At 36.6% G+C, this 20415-nt stretch overlaps 1 long non-coding RNA gene across 1 annotated transcript; it reads left to right on the plus strand.

Moving 5' to 3' along the window:
• Nucleotides 1–938: 938 nt before the first annotated feature.
• Nucleotides 939–16213, plus strand: LOC109179526. Its single transcript, XR_002053916.1, has 3 exons — nt 939–950; nt 7202–7206; nt 16123–16213. It is a non-coding gene; the product is annotated as an uncharacterized LOC109179526 (long non-coding RNA).
• Nucleotides 16214–20415: the final 4202 nt, after the last annotated feature.

Here is a 20415-nt window from a genome sequence, read left to right on the forward strand (position 1 = left end):
TGGAATCATTATATCGACATCAATAATAATCATCATCAATCGCCATTTACAACAATATGGGGGAAACCCTAAGGGGAAATCATAGCTATGAAAATAGGTTTTGTTGAGACATGGGTTACCTCTTAGCCTTAATTAATTCCTTGGCTATGAAGGATCTTTCTTTAAGCTTTCTTGCTTTCTTGATTTCTTCTAAGGGAATTCTTGGAGCTCTCCTGGGGCGATGGGGCGTTTAGGCGTGTCGGAGGGGGTTCTAGGTGCTCCCTGAGTTCCCTATTTATAGATCCAAGGGTTTATTTAGAGTTTATTCCTATTGGGTTTAGGGGTTGGGTTTATATAATTGGGCCTATGGGCTATGGTGGCCTTTTTCCCAAATTAACCATTATAGTTTATTCTTTCTCCTGGGTTATTAATTAATTAATTAATTAATCAGTTGGTTTTTGGATCCGTAACACGGGGTGTTACAGGAATTTACTAGAAAATCAAGCACAATCTCACATGCTTGGAGATAATTCTGCTCAAGAAGGAGCAAGATGTATTCCCGCAACCCAAGAAGAGCAAAACCTTGTTGGCACAACCTCAAATGAAAGACTAAAAAATCTGGAAAATGTTGTACTAAGCCTTATTGACCGAACTGGTACAACAAAGCAGCTCTCTATTTGGAATCCACACCAAGAGATGGTAGAGTTGAAATGCCAAAATTGGCAACCTTGAATGACCTACCAAATGGAATGAAGAAGAATGGTCCAAGTGACCAAAACTTGTGGGTTTCGAATGAGAACTTCAGGAGGATCAAAAGCTATGCTAGAGCTTTAATGATCATGGTTTTTAAAGAATATATCAAAGTCAATGATGTTGAGCTTCAAGGGGGAAGGAGTCTAGAAGAATGCATCATATGGTATGAAGAAGGAATACTGCCCGGGAACAACATCATTGAAGCATTCAACTATTATGTGATTGGGCAGTTAGGCAACAATTATACCATTAGTGACAATTTCATTGAAGTTCAAAATCATATAAATCATGTGCTTGAAGAAAGGAGAAACAGAATCATCAAGTGATTTGTATGATTGTCACATTTTTTTTTGTATGGTCCACGAACTTGAACTCATGATCATGGAACAATTTGAAATGGTTCGAATTATCTGTTTATGATGCTATTAAGTTTTCCTTTATCTATTATTATTCTATTTGTCTTGAAAGGTAACATTTTTAGCTTAGATTGTATCAAATCGCATAAATTGGAAAATTGCAAAAATTCGTTATTATTAAAATCCAAAAATGCGAATAGGAATTTTAGCTGCTAAAAATACCTTTCCTAGAGTCAAAATCAAATGTTAAACTCGTCTTGGCTATGTCAAAGTTAAAAAAATCTTTTGAAAAATAATTGTTTTTAAAAAAGACAAGTCAAATGACTGAGTATAGGTTTTGGCATCATCAAAAAGGGGGAAAATTGATAGGAATATTTTTGTAAGTTTTGATGAGCCAAATGTACTTTAGATCCCCTTAGTTTTTAGGACTTTTAGTACAAGCATCATAAATCAGAATATCGAGTCAAAAAGAATCTACCATAGGAAGAACAAAATTAATTTGGGAAATTAATTTTGGTCCTACGAGTATTCATCCGAGAAAGAAGCACAAAGGAATGGCGTTGCAAGAAATAATCGGATGAGCCTAACGGGGAAATGGTAAAAGTCGTTACTCAAAATGATCACACCTGAGATCAATTCTTCTCAAGGACTTATTTTTTACAAGTCAAGTTTTCGGACAAGCACAATGTTCCAAGGAGCACAATGTTCTTAAAGGAGCACAATGCGGACAAGCACAATGTTCAAAGGAGCACAATGTCTGAAAAAGAGCACAATATCTGAAAAAGAGCACAATGTTCTATAGAAGCACAATGTGAACAAGCACGATGTGTCCAAAGGAGCACAATGTAACCAAAATCAGAAAAGCACAATGTTCAAGTCAAACAAGCAAGAAGTACCAAAGTCAAAGGAGCACAATGTGGCAAAGAAGCAAGATGTTTAGAAAATGAATAAATTTGAAAGAATTTATTTTGGATCAGCCCACATGCCACAATAATCCAAAATTTCCTGAAGATATTTGATCAGAACGGAAAAATATTTATGAAGACATGAATATAAAAACTTATCCTAGAAATAAATTCTATCAGAAGAACTTATTTCAAAGATTCGTTGGATATTCAAATTGACAACAAAAATAATATTTTAAGAAACAACTTCAAAATCAAGTTGAGATAAAATATTATTTTGTCAGGCAAGTTGACAATCAAATCAAAATTGAAGATCTACTATTGTCAACAATATCAGGCTATGAAGATTCAAATTTCAAATATCAAATTATCCTACTCCAACGGATATATTTGATTGCCTATAAAAAGCCATGAAGACTTGAAGACAAGCAGAGGTGAACAAGATAGACAAGAGATAGAAAACAAGTGCAAAATTCGAAAAGTGCAAGTGCTCAAACATTCTTAGAGACTTTGTCTGAATAGTCTCAAAACTTGTTGGAGAGAGATACAATTACCTTTGTATTTGTAATTGTAAAAAGAGTATAGCTGTGTGCAAAATACTCTAGTGAGTGTAGCTTTGTGCAAAACACTCGTAGTTGCTAAGTGTAGCTGTGTGCAAGACACTTAGTTGGAGTTGAGTATAGCTGTGTGCGAAATACTCGGAGTTGAGTGTAGCTGTGTGCGAGGCACTCGGAGTTGGGTGTAGCTGTGTGCAAGACATCCGGAAGAAGTGCTTGTGTAGCGCTTATTTACTATTGTAACTGTGTGTGGAAAATAGTGAATTACTCCTAGAAGTGAATGGAGTAAAGTGGACTAGGAAGATTACGCCACTTCTGAACCACTATAAATTGCCTCTCTCATTTACATACCGCACTTACATAATTTGCTCTATCTATCTATCTTATCCGACTAACTCGTTTACTATTCACAGTTAATCTTAATCTTTCGGGTTTAGTGTGCTTTCACGTATGCATGTGACTCAAACTTCACGAGCTAAAATATTGAATTATTCTATGCAAGTTCGACATGTTTCATGTAACGTTCGTTACACGGTCGACGTGACACGATATTTATTTACAATCTTGAATATCATTGTTAAATATTGAGTGAACCATCTCCTTTATATATTCAAGATATCTTTGTCACTTTACATATCATCTGTACCCATCTTACATGCGCATTTAAATTATTGGTTAGGCATAACTCTTTACATAATATTATTCCGCTATGCAATGTTAAACTTACTCTATTTACTTGTTACTTAGAGTTGAAGTTACCAAAGAGTTATTTATTTTGAAAAAGCTTGAAAGTCTATTCACCCGCCCCCCACTCTAGACTTTCGCCACCCTATCGGGACCAACAGAAACATATCCCCGTTGCCAGAGATGGTAGCTAACCCGTTGAGCGTGGAATCTCAATAGGGGGTGTATACACTTAAAGTTGCTTGCTCTGTTTCCATTGGGCTACGGTCCTTCTCATTGCGATGACACTTGCATGTGATCCGGATCGTTGCGATGACCACGTGAAGCATGATTGTTGATGATTTGGAGCCCTCCACAATGATCCACTATGAATCGAGCCGTGGTGCTGACTCCACGGTATATGACTTGGTGTGATAGTTTCCAATGTGGACTTAGAACTCGTTATGGTGTGAATCTCGCCTTCCATTGCTTAAGAGCATGTCTACTATGAATCCTTCGTTGTGTGTCGCATGTTGTACCTTGTTGTTGAGCTTGTTGCTTGTGGTTCTATTGTCTTGTTGAGTATATTGGTCTTTGAACTTTGTTGTGAGTGATTGATGAGTCTACTGATGTTTCCTCTCTCGGCCTTAAGTGATATATACCGTATTTCCAGTTCCAAATGGTTTTGATTATATGTATGTATATTATGATACTTAACGCCTGTTGGTGGGTTACCAGCATTATTCGCTGACCGGGTGTTATCCCGTATCTTTATGCTGTTTTTACAGGTTGTGAGTAGCTTCTTGGAGAGCGCGCTACCAGACTGTTAGATAGTGTAGCTCTTTATGGTTTTCCTAGTTAGACTTGTGGCCTGTATGCCTTGATCATATGAGTATGTTAATGACGTTTTGATTAGACGTAGCCTGTGTGTGAGCATATATCCATTAATGTGTGTCCAACTATCAGCTTAGGCTTTTAGTTGAGATGGAGCACATCCTTCAATTTGGTATCAGAGCCAGACCAAAGGTCATGGGTTCGAATCACAACGCCACTCGTAAGCGACTACGGTTTACCGGTCCACGTGTTGGTTGGAATCCACCGTACACGTGAGGGGGTGTGTGAGCATATATCCATTAATGTGTATCCAACTATCAGCTTAGGCTTTTAGTTGAGATGGAGCACATGCTTCAATTCTGTGCACCTGTAGACATGTAGGTGTGGCATAACATCTCCCGTATTTGATTGTTAGTTTCCGCTTTATCTTAGTGGATGTTTAGTTTGTTTTCCCTTGAATTAAGCTTTTAAATTTTGGTAAAATCGGGGGTGTTACAGTTGGTATCAGAGCCTAGGTTTGAGCCTAGGATGTCAAGTGTTGGACTTTAAGAACCTAGATTGGGACCTAGGTTGGTGCTTTCAAGTGTAAGACCATAAGAAGTTAAGCTCGAATCCTAAGTGTTTAAGTACCTAAGTCTTAGGAACCTTAGGGCGCGCAGTGAGGTTATGAGTTCTCTTATATTTTTCTATTGTGCTTCCTCTGCTTTGTCCTTCTTTCTGTTGTGGGATATTTTAAGTTAAGGCACCGAGTTCAAAGCATGCATCAGCGGACGCTGAGCAACGCCCTCCTCAACAACAGCCACCCTCCTCAGAATGAGAATCGGGACGTAGTACGCCAAGTATCAAGTCTTCGTCCCCCGATCTTAGCTGGTGAAGAAGATCCCGCAGTGCTGGAAGAGTGGATCCGGATGTTTGACAAGATCTTCGAAGTAGTGGTCTGCCCAGAGGATCGCCAAGTGGAGTTAGCTACGTTCTACCTTAGGCAAGAAGCGGATTTGTGGTGGATGCTTGAAAGGCCAGCTTGTAGACAAGATCCGGGGTTTAGTTGGGAAAGCTTGAAGGATAAGCTACGTGAGCGGTTCTATACTGCTCATTTTAAGGCGGAAAAGTACGAGGAGTTTCTCCACCTTAAGAAAGTACCCATGTCAATAATGGAGTACCACAAGAAGTTTTTGGAGTTAGCCCGTTTCGCCTTAGTTTTGGTACCTACCGAGGAGAGTAATGTTGAGAAGTTTGTAGTCGGACTCAACTTCGAGGCTAAGAAAGCCTTGACGGTGTCGAAGCCTAAGAGTCTTAATGAGGCCTACCTTTTTGCAGTCGACCTCTATCGGGTGCAGCAAGTTCAGAAAGGAATCCGGGAGAACCGTAAGAGGAGTTTTGAAACAAGTGTTGTGCCTGTGGTTATGAGTTTGTCAGTTACCGGTGCCGAACCATCTCGAAGCCTTCAAAGGAACGACTCTAAGATTGATAAGACTCCCCAACCAATCCGGAAAACAACGTTAAGGGAAAGCGCTCCGTTTGCAAGAAGTGTGGAAGTCGCCACCCCGGCATGGACTGTCACGGGAAGCCGGTAGAGTGCTTTGCTTGTGGTAAGAAAGGTCACCGGTCCTTTGAGTGCATGCCTAAGAGGAAGACTTCAGCAAGCCCGAAACCAGCTGGTAGTGTGAGACCTTAGTCGGGAAGTAAGCTTCAAAGGGGAATCAACCGTGGACTCAGTGGAAGAAGCAGCTAGGACCCGTGTGCGAAGTCGAGACCTCGGCGAGGCAAGATCCACAGACGTAAGTCTGATGCAAGCTGAGACGGATGAAGTAAGTTCATATACCCTTTTGTTGCACCTCCCTTTGCCTTCGTGTCCTTCCTTGCGTTTTAACTTCTGGTGTTAGCTAGTTTAAGAGTCAGTTTTGACCTTGGTTTTGACTCGAAGCTTCTTGGGTTTTCAAGAGATCTGGAGAAGTTTGGTTAGGTACGGGTGTTCTTAGCTTCTCAAGAAGAAGAAACCGTTTGAAGTCAAAGAACCCTTGACCCTCTTTAATCGTCCTCCTCCTCCTAGACGAACCCAATCATACTTTTTCCAAGTAATCCCTTTCCTTCCGGACATTGTTCTTGTTTTCTTTCCTAACCGTCTTGTGTAAGGCGACGGTGACTTCAGCTTTTGAAGGAAATATGGCAAGGTCTGGGAGTTAAGTCGCGTTAGAATCGAAGAAAATAACCTTCAGTTCGACAAAAGTGTAGTGATCAAGCGCCGAACAGATGTTTTCTCCCGAAGTCGGAAATCCCTAACCCTCTTAAAGTTGTTTTCCTCTCTTTACCTTGACGGACCAAAAGCCTTTTTATTGGAAAATCCTTCCTATCTTTTCGAAACTCGTTCTTGCTCCCATCTTGAATTGACTCTGTACAAGGTAACAACCTCATTTTCCTAAGTTGTGACTTTGAAAATCTTGATTCCCTTTCTAATCAATGCTATCCCTGAACCTAAACCTAGAACTCTTCCGTTAGGAAATCCTTATCTATCCTATTAAACCTCGTTCTTGTATTCCTCGCTTCTAACGATTCTGTGCAAGGTGGCAACCTTATTTCCTAAGTTGGAACTTTGATGACTTTGATCCTATTCCTAAGTAACGTGATCCTCAAGTTTTGAACCTAAACCTTTCGCTCTAACCTTCTTCGTTGAACGAAGACTCTTCTTGTGAGCCTTCTTTCCCCGAGTTACCTTTCTCCTTTGTTAACGTTCCTGTTTTGGATCTTTCATCCGGATCGTAAGTTCTAAAGTCTTCGAGCTTTGCTTTGTAGAGAGGTGTGGGTTGTGTGTCAATGCAAGTGTTAAGTTGGCAGCCTGCATCAAGTTAGCCCAAGAGCTAGGGTGAAGGACATCCTGCTCGTGTTTTGGTGTTGGCAGTAGTAGCCTTTGTCTGGAAGCGCGGATCAAGTTCAAGCGGATGCCGAGATCTGGTTGTGCAGTGTGAGTACCTTGCTTCCTTTGGTTGATGAAGTCAGTGGTGATCAGTTGAAGACGTGATCCTTGTTCTTCGTTCCCGGGTTATCTAGCTTAGGGCTCTTGTGGTGCCAGTTTCTGTTGTAGTTTGTTCCTTAGCATAGACGTTAGCTTTGGGAAGATCGGTGGCCAGTTTTAAGCCGGAAGTTAGGCTAGAGGTAGATTTAGTTTTCCCTTCTGGTTAATCTTTATCTATCACCTTATCTTTCTTTCTTGACATACCGTTGTGAACCCTTAGCCTATTTCTAAGCCTATCAATCTTATCACCTTAATTTGAAACCTTGATTTCTCTAGCTTTGGTTAGTTGGTGGACACCTTTGTGCTTAAAACCTCTTGTTTTCCATACTTTACCAACTTGTCACATGTTGTTCAAACTGCTAGCCTTTTGTTAAACCTCGTTGTGCCCAAGCTTCGGGGACGAAGCTTATTGTTAGGGGGAGAGGAAGTGACACTCCGGAAATTCATTCCATAAAACCAAAATTAATTCCTTAATTAATTCCTTGTGGCTTTATAATTCTTATCCTAATTTCCCTTTGAAATTAGTTGAAGGACCTAGTTGACCAAATTCCTTATCCTCTTAATTTGGTCAATGAGTTGTACCTTGGGCTTTAGACCTTGTACCTTAGACTTTGTCTTTCTCCTAACAAGTTTTGGGAGGAAGGGGCCCTTTTGGTCATTTCACACAATGCTAGCATTAAAACCCTACCCTAACCAAGGAAATCCAAATTACTTTTCAGGATTTCCCTTCTCTCTACATCTCTTTCTTGCTCCCTACTCCTCCTTCTCTCTAGGAAATCCTAGGGTTCATCCTCACAAGTTCTTCAAGGAATCCCAAGCAAAGATTCCACCTTTCCAACTCTACAAGGCTAGGAATGGTAAGATCTATCCTTCCCCATCTTTTCCTTACAAGATTCCGCCATCTTTTCTCTAAATCTTTATTCTACCTTGTGGGTTTTGGGAGTTTGTAGAAGATCTACTGGTGGGTGAAGTGCTAGGTTGTTTTAGAAGAGCTTTGGTCGTGCTTTGAGGTTGAAGAAGGTTTTCTTAGTCTACAAGAGGTAACCCATGCTTCACAAAACCTACTTTCACTTGATAATAATGATTGTTGGCTTCTATGTGATATTCTTGATGTGTTTGAGTATTTGATGCATGATCTTGTGATGATGCATTTTTAGAGCTTGTATTTAGGGTTCTTGAATGCCATTTTATGAGTTATTCATATGTTCAAGTCATATCTTTGTTGTGTGAAAGATTTGGGGTCATTTGGACTTGAACTTGGCCTAAAAAGTGATTTTTCGCGAATTCTAAAATTTTGGGTACAGGCGTACCTGCGGGTGGAGCCCTACCCGTGGTTCCACCCGCGGGGAACATGTTTGAGAAATGGTTTGGGGTTGTTTTCCCACCCTTTCGCACATTCGTGTGTGATTCTTTGGCCCCCGTTTGATTGGATTGTTGAGCTTTTGTGTGTCTCCTTGTTGTTACATATGTCTAGAGCGATGTCTTAATTATCCATGTTAGGATTTGGTGTCTTGAATCGTGCTAATGATCCAACCTTGTGATTCGTTGAATTGATGTTGAGTCTTTGTGGTTCATTGGAACTATTTTGGTTTACCCGTTTGATATGCATGCTAGTTTGATGTTGTAATGCTAGTGTGTGTGGTTTGTTTTTTCCTATTGAGGTTGGCAACTTGTGTAGACCATCGTTGGTGTTGGATTATAATCCTTCCTTGTTGAGTATGGTTTCATATCTTTGTTGTGATCCATTGATTGATTCCTGTGATGAAAACATGGGTATTGGTTGTACCTTGATTGCACGATTAAGGGTATGGGACCTTAATCTCCAAGGTACAGATGTGGTATCCTTTGTTGTACACACTTTGTGTGGAATCTATGTGTTGTTGTATCTCTAGATTCTGTGTGTATTGACTCTTGTTGGGATGATGGATTGATGCGATGAGATGTTTGAGCTGGTAAAGTGGACAGTGTGGGGACTTATGTGTGAATGGACCGGTAGTGAAGCTCCGGATGGCCGTTTGGTTACTTGTGACTTGTGGGCAACATGGGAAACATATCCCCGTTGCCAGAGATGGTAGCTAACCCATTGAGCTTGGAATCTCAATAGGGGGTGTATACACTTAAAGTTGCTAGCTCTGTTTCCATTGGCTGCGGTCCTTGTCATTGCGATGACACTTGCATGTGATTCGGGTCGTTGCGATGACCACGTGAAGCATGATTGTTGATGATTTGGAGTCATCCACACTGATCCACTATGAATCGAGCCGTGGTGCTGACTCCGCGGTATATGACTTGGTGTGATAGTGTCCTATGTGGACTTGGAACTCGTTATGGTGTGAATCTCGCCTTCCATTGCTTAAGAGCATGTCTACTATGAATCCTTCGTTGTGTGTCGCATATTGTACCTTGTTGTTGAGCTTGGTGCTTGTGGTTCTATTATCTGGTTTAGTATGTTGGTCTTTGAACTTTGTTGTGAGTGATTGATGAGTCTACTGATGTTTCCTCTCTCGGCTTTAAATGATATATACCGTATTTCCAGTTCCAAATGGTTTTGATTATATGTATGTATATTATGATACATAACGCGTGTTGGTAGGTTACCAGCATTATTCGCTGACCGGGTGTTATCCCGTAGCTTTATGCTGTTTTTAGAGGTTGTGAGTAGCTTCTTGGAGAGCACGCTACCAGACTGTTAGATAGTGTAGCTCTTTATGGTTTTCCTAGTTGGACTTGTGGCCTGTGTACCTTGATCTTATGAGTATGTTAATGACGTTTTGATTAGACGTAGCCTGTGCACCTGTAGACATGTAGGTGTGGCATAACATCTCCCGTATTTGATTGTTAGTTTCCGCTTTATCTTAATGGATGTTTAGCTTGTTTTCCCTTGAATTAAGCTTTTAAAATTTGGTAAAATCGGCGGTGTTACAGAACTAGTATACCTCTCCAGGAAACTTCCCTAAGTCATGGGTTCTCATATTTGAAGTAAAATTGTTTGAAAGATCTATAAGATGGTTATACACCCATGGATAAGGCTTTAAATTTGGGTAAACTAGAACTTTGATGTACTTTATGTGCTTTATAGCTTTAGAAAGGCACGAGCGGAGCAATAACCGAATGAGTAAAAGAATATGCTTAATCTATCCTTAAAAGGCACTAAATTCACCTAAAAGGCATTATAACATGCATAATAGGCATATAATTCAGACCTAAAAAGGCACTAAATTCATACTTAAAAGAAGATGCTTTTCTAACATATGTATAATTATAACGACCGAATAATTAATGCAATAAATAGTAAAAAAATGCTCAGATTATGCATATTATAACTCATGCTCCACAATTAAATTGTAATACTGAATACAATTTAAACTGCAATTCAAAAGAATTATAATTTAATATCAACTTTAGGCAAAAAAAATAAAAATCAATTGGATAAACCCATAAGAAGAAGCCAAATATGATGAAAAAAAAATTCAGGAAGCCCAAAAGCAAAAGAATAAACAGGCCCAGAATTTTATTTTGTTTTTAATAGAGCCTAGGTCTGGCTGAATTGGGCCAGACCCGGCCCATGACTGTAATAAATCATCTTCTTCATCTGCTACGTGACCTAACAGCAGCGAGAACAGAGAAGAAACGGAGAAGCAGAAGCGATAGCAGTGTCATCGCCGGGAGGTCCCTACTCCGCCACCACCGCCCCCGCCGTGCACCTGTCTCCGCCGCCGGTCATCACCGGTCGCCTGAAGGAGGAGACAGTAGTGGCGTCACCACCGGGAAAAACCCGGTTCCGCCACCACCGCCGTCCTCTTCGCGGACAGTCAGCCGGAAAAAATATAGGAGAACAACCGGAGAGCTTAAAATCCAACGCCTTTCCTCCCTCAATAATGGTCTACCGGTAAGCTTAAAATCCGGTGAAACAAAAGATAAAGGCGATGAACAGTGCAGTAGCAGTCCAAAAAAAACCAATTGCAAGAAAAAAAAAAAAAAACAAAAAAACGATTTGATTTCTAAATGCGGATATAGGTTTACACAAATATTTCCAGCAGCCCAACAAATATGATTGCACATTACATACAAATCCTAAATTATACAATAATGTATATCATATGTAAACAAATTGTATTATGCAATCAATCAAAAGGCTAGGCAGAGATAAAATATGGCACTGATACCAAATGTAAACACAGGATCCACGTAGAGAATACTTTATACGTGGAAATAAATAAAAAGTTAGGTCCACTAACCTACAACCATAGCTTATAACCTTGGTAGAACTTTGATCGCCTGGACTCGTAGTCTGACGGGCGGGAGTTCCTCGGGCTGCTGTGAAATCACCGTAGACTTGATTGTGTTTCTCTCACTTCTCTCAGTGACTCTAGATGGTGTATGATACGTCAACTGAGCATTGAGAGGACTTGGGAGTCTAAATACCTATATCCCATCAATGTAGGCAACTAATTACCTAATGCTGACTAAATTCTAATACTTATTCAGCCTATTGATTTGCACCACATATTTACTTAATATTATTATTATTATTATTATTATTATTATTATTATTATTATTATTATTATTATTATTATTATTGTTATTATTATAACCTTAATAATAACATAATAACATAAGGAAAACGTTACAGTTTCTTTTCATTAAACAAAACGACGTTGTTTAGAAGCTCGGTGCATAATCCATTATGCACAGCGGTGAATGATATAATTTGTCTTGTTCTGTCATACCTCTATACCCAGTTTATGGTGGACCCGGTCCCAATAAAACCATCACTTGCAATTGCCCTTTTGTTCTCCTATGCAGTCTATGTAATTACCTCACTGGGTTAGGAAATAATGTTGTTGTGTTTTTAAGTTTGAATTTAGAAATATAATATTTTTTAAAAATAGATTTTGATTAAAATGTCAATTTGCCCCCATGTTTTGTCCATCCAGTTAAATTTGTATTTTACCCATTTTTTTTATAGGTTGACCTATCCATGTCAGCATTTGCTCCACCACATGTAAGTAGCAGTAGTATTTAGATGACAGTCCACTTTTTAAGTTAATTTCATTTTTTGTTCTAGATTTAGATGACAGTCAATATTCACTTTTGATCTAGTATTATTGTAGCATGACTATTTTTTGTCCTTTATCATCAAAACATTTTAAATTAAATATCGATAAATATAAGAGAATTATGGTCTTCAATTATGTATTTTTACAAAATAAATAAACTTTAAAAATATACCAGGTCAACAAACTTATAAAAGAAAGATCAAAGTGTCTTTTTTTTTAAAGACATTTCAACAACTATGTTGACGGAGGACTAAAAATGGTTGTCACAATAATACTAGGACCAAATGAATATTTTCTAAGAAATTAAAAATGTACTAAAATGGACTGTCACCTATAAATATAGGACCAAAATAAAACTAACTCTATTATTATTATTATTATTATTATTATTATTATTATTATTATTATTATTATTATTATTATTATTATTATTATTACCATTATTATCATTATTATTATTATTATTATTACAAGTGGCAAGACATGTCAAATTATAAAATGGGTAAACACATAAGTTTTGTAAGAAAACTTCAAAGATATGACAAAATTAACAAAAATATTTAAAATTATACATATTGATATACTAGTTTTGCACACGCATTGAGCGAATGAGGTAATGCACAATGATTATTTTTAAATAAGTAATTCAAAGTATATCAATGCAAGATTATATAGGAGATATTCATGCATAAGTAATTGAATGTCGAATTTGTTTATTTAAATCAATAATTCAAAGTATATAAATGCCAGAAAATATATATGAGATTAATAATTGTCACTAAAATAAATGTTTGCAATTTTGTAATAACGCTAGTCTAAATACTTAGTCCAAAAACGATATTCTAAATAAATACTGCATGTGTTGTGAGATGTGAATAGTAGATTATCATGTGAAAGTATTGATCAAAATATTAATATTTATTATATTTGTACAAAATACTTGGTAACAATATATATAACATATTTTGTATTATAACATTGATATTTAATTACAAGATAGTGTAAAAAGAAGACAATGGACACTGTAGTAAATATAATTAATTAATGAATTTGAAGGTAATGAATCTTTAAATTGTAAAAAATAGAGATAATATAACTTATGAAATTATTTCATTTTTTAAATTTTTTTATAATGAAAAATTATAAAGGCATTATAAAATTTAAACATCTAATTCTGAATTAATTAAATGGATATGTATTATTTTTGGTTGTAGCTACTGATTTATTTAATTTATCAAGTGTAATAAAATGGAGTACTTACTTTTCATACAGAACAATGAAGTCATTGATTTTTGATTTCCATGGCAATTGCTACAATTGCAGTCAATAGAGGTTGATTATAAATAAGTCGAAATATATGGTTATTTTAACTAAATTTAGTATTGAGCTATGTAGGGTCTGTTTGAAGTTATTTTCTGTACGTGTGATGTTAGATGGAATTACTTAATGGAAGTTGTTGCTTGGTGAAATGTATGGCATTATTGTTTCCATTACCTGGTATCTATCTAATTCAGGTTGGTAATAATGTAAGATACTAATATTAAACTTTTTTATTTAAGTTTCTTGTTAATTAGTAGAATTCCGGTGTTCCATGGGAGTGGATATGAGATTTGGAGCAGCATGATGAAGACTTTGTTTGTGTCCCAAGATCTTTGGGACATGGTGGACGGGGGCTATAAAGAAGAAGAGCTGTTGGGGTTTTAAGAGGAGTTCGAAAGAGGGATGCCACGGCTTTGCTTGTGGTCATTTCAGCAATGGTATTTTGATTAATTTGGTGCTTGTGGTCATTTCAGCAATGGTATTTTGATTAATTTGGCGTATAAAGGGAGAATTACACCCTTAGCATGTTAAAGGACCAATATTGTAAAGAATTTGAAAGTAAAGTGTCTAAATTGTCTAAATTAAAAGTTGGAGATAATTGTGGAAAATCAACATCGTCGGAGGAGCATTGCTGAAATTAACTCTATTTGTAAAGTAAGATACAATTGTACCATTATTGAAATACATACGAAAAAATATTAATACCATGAACAAAATCATTTCAATAATACAAAAACATAATTGAAATATTGAATCAAAAGAAGGTTAATTAAACGATATAAAAGGAAATAAAACTAAATCCAAATTTATTTATTTTTTTAAATGCAGAAAATGATTTTCAAAGGTTTCTATTTATAATCTTTGATGCTAACTTTGAATGCTATTTATTTAGTCGGGCTAATTACACTACTGGAAATTATGGAATTTCCGACCACCTGAAAGTGATCTTAAATCAAATTGAAAGCAAAAAGTGGTCGGAAATAGCAGCAAAGGTTTTTCCGGATACCAAAAGTGGTCGGAAACCAGGCATTCAACTTGATTTAAGATCATTTTCAGGTGGTCGGAAATTTCAGAATTTCCAGTAGTGTTATTTGACTAATGTTTATGTTAAATTTTATATTGTATTTTGTATTTTTTTAATATATTCATAGTATATGTTTAACAATTATGCAAACTCTGATTTAAATGAGAATAAAATGTAAGACCTTTCTTATGAAATCAATAAGTTAAAAATAATAAATAATTAATGGAATATTCTGTTAATAAATTTTTTTTCTAACGGAATGCATGGTTATTTAAGGGGAAAAAATAATATTGCTTTGATAAAAAAAACAGGGAAGAAAATAATATAATATATGCTAAATAAGGAAAACCATAACAAATACTAAAATCAAAATAATGTGAATCATTCATCTTAACAAACAATTAAGCCCAACATTTTTTTGTTCCCGTTAAAAGCCTAACTTTATTCTCTTATTAGATTTTATGTATTGTAGATTATTAGATAGATGCTAATTAAAAAAGACCAAAGGTAATGTTAAAAAAGACTAAATGTGAATTGCCACCTATAAATTTAGGACAAAATTAAAAATGAAACTAACTCTAAAAATTTTGTTGTTTTTATTTAAAGGGTATCTTATTTAATGAAGATATCAGTTTATACTCAACTACTCTAGTGTAAAAGAATTCGATCACTTCACTAACTCTCTTATTTGAAGTGAGAAGTCGATGCCAATATTATAATACGTATATGAAAATATATTTGAACATTGTCATTATCACATTTACAAGTATTATTATTATTTTGGAGAAAAAGAAAAGAGGGAGACCCCAAAGAATCAGCAAGAACCTGGTCCTCTAGCTAGCTACATACACCACTGCTGCATCACGTCATCCTTATTCTTACAAAGGAATCAAAAATCACACATAATTATTTGGTACTATACAATAACATGTTTATTCTAACACATATATATGTCTTATACTTTCTCAAACACCTCTGTACCACTCTCAACCATCATTTCTTTTTCTCCTTTGGCACCGTTCTTGGTCTCCATTGGAGTCATAGGAGTGGTTATTTCAATACCCTTGTATTTTGGTTCTTCATTAGCATGGACATGGACAAGCTCCATGGAAGAGAGAGCAACCATAAACATAAAAAACATTGCAACAAGCTTTTGGTTGGCAGCCATTTTCGGATCTCTTATTTCTTTTTATTGTTTTTGCTTTGATTAATTGTATGTATAGTATGTAGTTCTGCTTTCTTAAAATGATTTGTAGTGTTTGTTTTTATAGTGAAAGGCTTTATTGAATTGAATGGTAAACCAAAATGTAGGGATCTATAACTCCTGGTTTATGTTGTTTTAGGATGATGAAGAAATTAGTGAACATCCAAGAATCATGCAACAACATATGACTTATTCGATAATGATTTATTAAATCAAATTCTTTTTATTTAATTCTTATAATTTCCAAATTCAAATTTTATAATATTTATTAATTAGAGGTTTATTTTGAAAAATAAAATATTTTTACAAATAAAATTTTATATTATTTGATACTATATCTCCGTCTAGAACAATTATCTCTTTAACTAAGATATATCCGCGTGAAATGTACAAGTAATAATTACTTTATGATTTAAAATTTTATTTAAGGGCAATTTTGATTAATAAAGATATGAGTTTATTCAAAGGAGTTAATATCATATGAGGTTCTCCGCATATAGTGGTTTTGCCACGTTTAGTCCTAAACTTTCAAATTGACCATTTGTGGTCCTTCGACTTTAAAATTTAACCATTCGTGGTCCAAGTTAACCACCCATGGTCCTTCAAGTTTCAAAATTTAACCAGTAGTGGTCCTCATGAAAGGACCATGGTTGGTTAAAATTTAATAGTTGAAGGACCATGTGTGGTTAACTTGGACTACAAATGGTTAAGTTTGAAAGTCGAAGGACCACATGGTCAATTTAAAAGTTTAGGACGAAACATGGCAAAACCACTATACTCTGAGGACCTCAGATGGTATTAACTCTTATTCAATGGAAGAATTGTTGTATGTTAAACATCTCAACATAATAAAAGAAGGCAATTACGTTGATCGCGATTAATCCATCATATACCTCAATAGTTATGTAATTTTGCATATTCTCTTAATCTGGAATCATTGATTTACGTTCTTGCAAACTGAATTGGTGACTGACTAACTCAGATTCTCAATCAAGCAGTCATTCAGATAGATAGGCATATATTTCGTAAAGCGGTAGACTAAGGCAGAAAGTAAATCAACACATATGTTTGTTTACCCAGTTCGATACATTGTGTATCTACATCTGGGGGACGATCACCGATGCGTCCAATCCACTAACTCAGAATCCAATGTACAAAAGTAGAGAAGAACAATCTCAACCAAGTGCACCACACAAGGTCAGTACCCAGTCTACAAAGGTTTAGTGGATTGTTGAAGTCAGAGAGCCACGCATTCAGAAGTCCAATGAAATCCCTTCAATTGAAGAGCTAACTCTGATGCAGTCCGCTTTAATGACCAATCGGTTAAGCAAAGTTGATACTTCTCAAGTTCTTCTTTGTAATCACCATAAACATATTGTTTTGAGAAGAGGCATGACAACCAAAGATGTGTATTCTGTTTAGTATAGAGTGTTTCGACTTCAATCAATGCAATCCTAACTTCTGAATGAATAAGTATATATATACTTCTTGATTTGGACACTCTCCAAATATATCTCTGGTTGTAAAATGTAGGACTTTTTGTGAAGAAAGAAATGTTGAGATTCGGTCCATACCTCTCAAGATGATTCGCTGATATTCTTTCCAAAATAGTCGTCTCATAACCGCGTGCCAGCTTTTAGAAACTTTCCTTTGTCAGTCCTTCGGTGGCTTGATCTAGAGGTGCGTCTGTTGAATTTACTGATCAATCAGTCTTCTTTAAAGACGGACAGACAACAAACTAAACCCTATCTTAATTTTCCATAACAATATTGTCAATTATATATGAGGGTTTTTCTTAAACAAATAAAACACTAACAAACTCCCACTTTGGCTATTATTTGGCAAAACAACTCAACTAAAGATGGGGAAACAAAAGCATAATTAAAGGGAAAGTACTGGTAACAGTTATAGCAAAAAGAAATATTGTTTGATTACAACCCATAAAAACATCAGCACACAACCCTTGATGGATAAGGAGATAAAACAGACCAATTCTTCACAAAAACGGCCAGACAAGGCCAGAAGGTACTTCAACCACCACAAACTACCATCACAAATAATCCCCCTGAGTACAGTACTCCCCCCTTTTTTTTGCAAATGATAAGCAAAGGTCTCGTTAAACATTAGAAGGACCTCCACTATCAGACTTTAAAGCTTCACCAACAGTAGACTCAGAAAGGCTCATCCGGAGTAAGACAGTCGCAAGCTCTGTGCGAGCAACGTTGAGCTGGTTTGAGATAATGTTAGTCACAGTCTGCAGCTCAGACACACGGGCCTTCAATCGCAAGGACAGCTTCAAATCTAGACCGTAGGGGGGTGTCGTCAATAGTATCAGCCTCAAAAGTTCCCAGAGCATCAACAGGTCTAACATCCTTGATATGTTTGCCCGTCAGTAGACTTGGATCCGCAGTATATAGCAGAGAGGTAGTAATGATCTCACTAGGCATTGAAATCAGACCCTGGGATGTTAACACACCAAAAATAAGATTGGGATAAGGAATCTTAACATTTTGCTATCTAGGATGAATCAAAGTGAGGAAATGATAGAAGATCCATTTCCCTAGATCAATGGTCATCTTGGTGCCAACTCGAAATAGAAGTGCAGCTACTAGCCTACAGACTGTATGGAAGTGTGCAGACGGCAGCCAGTTGTGTAAAGCATTCCGGTGAAGGATAACAAACTTGGAGGTGAATTCAGAACTGGACAGAGCATCATTATCAACCACTGGCCATTCAGACACCACTCCTCCAGTGAGGGTCTTTGCAACCAGATCTCAGTTAGTAATCTCATCTTCATCAACTGTCTTCAATCCATAATACTGGTTGATCACATCAGGACCAAACACAAACCAATTACCCCTAATGAAGATTTGCATACACCTCTTTCTAGTCAGATCATTAGTTTCTTCGTTCAGGTTGCAGTAGAATCATATGTGAGCAACTTTGAATAAGCACATACAGATGTCACTGTCTTCAGCAGACTAACCTCACGCAGAAGGAGAAATACATCACTGTTGGTCCCGATAGGGTGGTGAAAGTCTAGAGGGGGGGGGGGGTGAATATACTTTCAAGCTTTTTCCAAATAAATAACTCTTTGGTAACTTCAACTCTAAGTAACAAGTAAATAGAGTAAGTTTAAAACTGCACTGCGGAATAATAGTATGTAAAGAGTTATGCCCAACCAATAATTAAAATGCGCATGTAAGATGGGTACAGATAATATGTAAAGTGACAGAGATATCTTGAATATATAGAGGAGATGGTGCACTCAATATATAATAATAATATTCAAGATTGTAAATAAATATCGTGTCACGTCGACCGTGTGACGAATGTTACATGAAACACGTCAAACTTGCTTAGAATAATCCAATATTTAAGCTTGAGAAGTTTGAGTCGCATGCATACGTGAAAACACACTAAACCCGAACGGTTAAGATTAACTGTGAATAGTAAACGGGTTAGTCGGATAAGATAGATAGATAGAGCAAATTATGTAAGTGCGGTATGTAAATGAGGGAGGCAATTTATAGTGGTTCGGAAGTGGCGTAATCTTCCTAGTCCACTTTACTCCATTCACTTCTAGGAGTAATTCACTATTTTCCATACACAGTTACAATAGTGAATAAGCGCTACACAAACACTTCTTCCGGATGTCTTGCACACAGCTACACCCAACTCCAAGTGTCTCGCACACAGCTACACTGAACTCCGAGTATTTCGCACACAGCTATACTCAACGCCAACTAAGTGTCTTGCACACAGTTACACTTAGCAACTACGAGTGTTTTGCACACAGCTACACTCACTAGAGTATTTTGCACACAACTGTACTCTTTTTACAATTACAAATATAAATGTAATTGTATCTCTCTCCAACTAGTTTTGAGACTATTCAGACAAAGTCTCTAAGAATGTTTGAGCACTTGCACTTTTCGAATTTTGCACTTGTTTTCTATTTCTTGTCTATCTTGTTCACCTCTGCTTGTCTTCAAGTCTTCATGGCTTTTTATAGGCAATCAAATATATACGTTGGAGTGGGATAATTTGATATTTGAAATTTGAATCTTCATAGCCTGATATTGTTGACAATAGTAGATCTTCAATTTTGATTTGATTGTCAACTTGCCTGACCAAATAATATTTTATCTCCACTTGATTTTCAAGTTGTTTCTTTAAAATATTATTTTTGTTCTCAATTTGAATTTCCAATGAATCTTTGAAATAAATTCATCTGATAGAATTTATTTCTAGGATAAGTTTTTATATTCATGTCTTCATAAATATTTTTTCGTTCTGATCAAATATCTTTATGCAATTTTGGATTCTTGTGGCATGTGGGTAGACTCAAAATAAATTCTTTAGAATTTATCCAATTTCTGATCATCTTGCTTCTTCGCCACATTGTGCTCCTTTGACTTGGACACTTCTTGCTTGTTTGACTTGAACATTGTGCTTTTCTGATTTGGTCACATTGTACTCTTTTGGACACATCGTGCTTGTTCACATTATGCTCCTTTTGAACATTGTGCTCCTTTTCAGACATCGTGCTCCTTTTCAGACATCGTGCTCCTTTGGCACATCATGCTTGTCCACATTGTGGACCTTAAAAACATTGTGCTTGTTTCAGACATTGTGCTCCTTTGGAACATTGTGCTTGTCCGCATCTTGCTCCTTTAGGAACATTGTGCTTGTCCGGAAACTCGACTTGTAAAAAATAAATCCTTGGGGGGAATTGATCTCGAGTGT

This window comes from Ipomoea nil, unplaced genomic scaffold, assembly GCF_001879475.1.
Source record: "Ipomoea nil cultivar Tokyo-kokei standard unplaced genomic scaffold, Asagao_1.1 scaffold0926, whole genome shotgun sequence".
NCBI classification, from domain to species: domain Eukaryota; kingdom Viridiplantae; phylum Streptophyta; class Magnoliopsida; order Solanales; family Convolvulaceae; genus Ipomoea; species Ipomoea nil.